Here is a 4,576-nt window from a genome sequence, read left to right on the forward strand (position 1 = left end):
TTGAGAGTGCCAACAACTAGCTGGTGTGACTATAAGTTCAGAATATTTGCCCTCAATAGTTTTAAATTGCCTATAGAAAAATGAGAACAAAAGTGTCTCAAAGATCAATTAATAACCTGAATAACCTCCATATCAGACTATCAAGCAGAGGTCTCTGCGATACAGTGAGAAATAAATTGGACTTGAAGTCAGATGCTTGGGATACCTATTGAAGCTTCAGTTTCCCTATCTATCAAATGAACTTAATATTAGTATCCATCTAGTAGTCTTATTATAAAGATTAAATGAGCTCTGCATGTAAAGTGCTTAGAGCAATGCTTAGAACGCCTAGTAGTGGTATTTTTGCCCATTTCGTAGGTTTATTATAAGGATGGCATAACTAACTGCAAAATATTATTTTTAGCTTTGTATATAATATATATTTAATATCAGTCAGATGTATTTTGAAGGTGGGAGTGTTTCTAACTTAAATGTTCACTTTTGTTCCTAACTCAAGGGTTCACTAAAAGGCAATCTCCATAGAATTTTATATCTAATTTTACTTTTTACTTCTAAAAAGTTAGAATGTTGGACATGCTCTCCTTTCTTCTCTTCTCTCCATTCCTCTTACCTCCCCTCATAAGCACTCAGCTCTGCTCCACTTCACTAAAGAGAACCCCTCCCACTCCACCCCCACAAATTGTTAAAATGAAACAACTTTACACAGAAACTGCTTACCAGCAATATTTGTAAACATTTGTTCTCATTTGTCAGGCTTTTCAGCCAAATATGGCCATCCTACAAAGCTGTAATAAAACATGAAATACACATTTCCATAAAACATTTAATAAAGCTATAAAAGTTAAATAGCTCATAATAAGCAACCATATAAAAACATGCATCCTAGCTCTGGATCATTAACTTTCATCAAAGCTTGGAGGAAAATTCATTCCATCCTCTAAACTGCCCAACTTGCAGTGTGGAATTGAATCAAGGGTATTGTTCCCAGGACTCCACTTTGAAGCCAGAGAATTTCACAATGGCTTCATTGAATTGAATCTAAGATGATCAGATTCTTCTCACCAAGGTAACAATTAATTTACAAGGAGACTTATTGAAGCTCTTGGAATCCCTGCATTCTATTTGAGAATAAAATGGGCATTTTTTTGCTTATATCCCTAAGTGTGATATTAAGCAAGGCGTGGACATTTGGTTTTGTCTGTCCAGCATCTGATTTTCCTTCCCAGTGGTGTCTTATTTCTGTTCAGGGAGATTCTATTATAATGGATTGTTGGGAGAGCGTGGGTATCCTAAAAAACCAGCCTCATCTTCCACCAGTCAGTGACAGAGTGTGTGATCAACCTATGCCAATCAAACTTTGCTTCTAGGACTACTGTGAATCTTGATCAGACTGATAGCAACAGGCATGAGGCGGGGAATCAACAGTTGGTAGTCACTGGTTTTCTCATTTCACAGTAGCAATCTGTTTGGGTAGTTCAATATTTCCTGCTGCCTTGCCCCCTTGACCTGCCTGGATTCCACTACCTATCAGTCTCCAACTCGCTAGCTATCTCTTACATATTGTAAGTACCCTATCTCCTTCTAGCAAATTCCTTTGCTGCTCAAGTTTTCTAGAGCTGTTTACTATTACTTGTGGTATAGGATCCTAAGTGCACAGAGTACCAAGTAATAATTGTCATTAATCCTTTTTTATTTTCAAGAAAATAAACACACATGACACAGAAAAATACCACCAAAAGTAAGAATTACACAATGATAATTTGTCCACATCACCATTCCTCCATCAAAACAAAATTATCACCTATCTTGGGTTTGTCTAATAAGAATGAGGTCTGAAAGAAATTAAATCAAATGGCTGTCAGTATTATAGAAAGTATTCAACAAAAGGAAATTCATAAAACCTATATCAAAAATTTAACTGAGGAGGTATGGACTAAAAGTTTCTATTCCACAAAAAAATGATTTTGAATCTCTTAATAGGTGAGAACTTTTATAAATATTTGCAGCCGGGCGCAGTGGCTCACACCTGTAATCCCAGCACTTTGGGAGGCTAAGGCCGGCAGATCCCGAGGTCAAGAGATCAAGACCATCCTGGCTAACACGGTGAAATCCCGTCTCTACTAAAAAAAAAAAAAAAAATACAAAAAATTAGCTGGGTGTGATGGTGTGTACCTATAGTCCCAGCTACTCAAGAGGCTGAGGCAAGAGGATGGCTTGAACCCAGGAGGTGGAGGTTGCGGTGAGCCGAGATAGCACCACTGCACTCCAGCCTAGGCAACAGAGCGAGCCTCCATCTCAAAAAAAAAAAAAAAAAAAAAAAAAAAAAAAAAAAAATTGCCTAATGGCTTGAAAGGCACCAAGAAGAAACAAAATCCCTGTGAGTTGAGACCTTATAGATTACAGTTACAGTTGGTGGCTCCAAATTGTTTGAGGTTAAGAGGATTTATGATTTATAAAAGACTAGCATTGTTAGCCTTTGCATAAAACAGCTACATCTCGTAGGCTCATTTTTACTGGGAGCAGTCCACTGGAGCCAAAATGATATACAAAATGAAATGCCAGCCTCCATACCTTGTTCAAATGCCTTCGCCTTTCAGGCCAAGTCATGTTAAGTGAAAAAAAATCTGTTAGAAACTTGGGAAGGAAATTGGTATTTAATAAAATTCCATCAGATCATTTTCTTTCTCCCTGCAGTCCTACTCACTGAAGAAATCTTAATTAAGAAGAAGGCAGAGATTTTGTCTAAATGCATATGTGAAGTATTAAATATCTGACAGGCCATTTGCATGCTGACTTCACATGTGGGCCAGGATGGAGCACCAGGCTGTAACTAGGCTCAAGGGCAGCTTGAAGCCATCACTGCTGAATAATGGCTGCTGTCTTTTTAAAACTCTCGGAGGTTCACATTGTAGGTTCCCTTCCAGTTTCCAGTGGTATGAGAGACACCGCCAGTATAAATCTTGTTGTCACAAAAGAACAAGTTATAGTATATATTCAACCACACACATATAAAAACTTTCAAATAACATTAACTTAAACCCACAAAACCAAGAAGAGTCAGAAGCAAAGCTGAAACTCTGTCCTTAAGTCACCCTCATTGTGTTTAGATCTTGAAGAATCTCCAACTCATCACAGGGTATCACCAGGGCTGTGTCTACACAATAGTAAGATAATAAGTCAAATTGGCTTTAAAAAGGAAAAAAAGAAAGAAAAGAAAAAGAAATTGAAAAAATATCATAACTCAAGTTGAGTTGACAAAATATAAACCAGTCTCCTTTTGTGATTTTTTTTTCGTCTCAATATGTGGGCCTAGACACTCTGTCCAATCCCCATAGAGTACCACATGCCGAAAGAAATAGAAGGGAAGACCAAGCCTGGGGCAATTTGAAGATTTCCTCCCTAGCATCATGGGTTCTTCGCAAAGATTTTTATAAAAAATAAAAACTGTTACTATTATCTAGCTTTGGTATGCATATTATCTCTTGGTTCATTCACGAGTCAAGTCTTCAATTTTTCCACGGTCACTTGATCCGAGTAGTTAGGAGACCTGGCTGTTCTTGGAAATGATTCTGAAGAACTATAGGCATTGTCAAATCTGAGGCAGGAATACCATTTGTGAAACTGTAAGTGTAGGTAGTTAAGGGCCTGTGTTTTAGAACCAGACAGACCTGTGTTTCAAACCCAGTTCGGTAATCCCTTACCAGCTGGGAGACCTGGGCCAGGGAGCTCACCTCTCTGAATAGTGGATTTTGCACCTATAAAATGAATCAAGGAACACCCACCTGGCAGGGCTGTCATGAGGATTAAGTGAGAGACTCATGAGGCTCTGAGCACTGTGCCTGGTGTGTGGTAAACCTTCCGTAAATGGTCCTTATATCTGTGAGCATCAAGCACTTCCAAAGGGAAAAAATAAGACAAAAACTCTTTAAGATCAAGATGAGAGGAGGCTGAAAATTTCTAGATGCAAAAAGAATTTGCTTTCCTGATACACAAAATAACTTTCACACAGGGAAGAGGCTGCAGAAGTGAATCATTCATTCCACAAATATGCCAACTATGCACCAGGCACTGGGGAATTTGAAGATCAACAAGATAGAAGTGGTCCCTGCCCTCCAGAAAATAACAGTCTAGAGGGGATGCAGACACAGAAACAGGCAATTACAGCAAGGAGTCTGGTCAGGGTCCCATCTCTCTTACACAGTGCCCTGGTGCCCCATCCCCACCACCCACCCCCAGAAACCACATTGGAGCCCCATCCTGTGCTCACATCCCACTTCCTGCCAATCCAAAGAGGAGACTTGAAATCATTGACCTTGGCCTTCCTGGGCTACAAATTCTAATAAGATGAGCACACCAGCTTCCAGCCAATGACTGAGCTTTAGAACTCCACCTTCCTAGATTGCCATTATGACCTGAATGTTATGAGCTAAATTGTGTCTTCCCAAAATTTATATATTGAAGCCCTAACCCCTAATTCCTCCCAATGTAACTGTATTTTGGCCTTTAAATAAGTGATTAAAATTAAAGTGAGGCCATTAGGATGGGATCTAATCTAATCTGACTGGTGTCCTTATAA

General features: G+C 39.0%; 1 long non-coding RNA gene across 2 annotated transcripts; it reads right to left on the reverse strand.

Moving 5' to 3' along the window:
* Positions 1 to 721: 721 nt before the first annotated feature.
* On the reverse strand, positions 722 to 4,340 carry LOC105493814 (uncharacterized). 2 transcript variants are annotated; one of them, XR_011608515.1, is made up of 3 exons: positions 4,268 to 4,340; positions 3,783 to 3,893; positions 722 to 785 (listed from the first exon to the last, which is right to left on the reverse strand). It is a non-coding gene; the product is annotated as an uncharacterized lncRNA (long non-coding RNA). The 2 variants fall into 2 exon arrangements; XR_011608516.1 differs by lacking the exon at positions 722 to 785 and adding an exon at positions 2,953 to 3,154.
* Positions 4,341 to 4,576: the final 236 nt, after the last annotated feature.

The sequence above is a fragment of the Macaca nemestrina genome, chromosome 10 (genome assembly GCF_043159975.1).
Source record: "Macaca nemestrina isolate mMacNem1 chromosome 10, mMacNem.hap1, whole genome shotgun sequence".
NCBI classification, from domain to species: domain Eukaryota; kingdom Metazoa; phylum Chordata; class Mammalia; order Primates; family Cercopithecidae; genus Macaca; species Macaca nemestrina.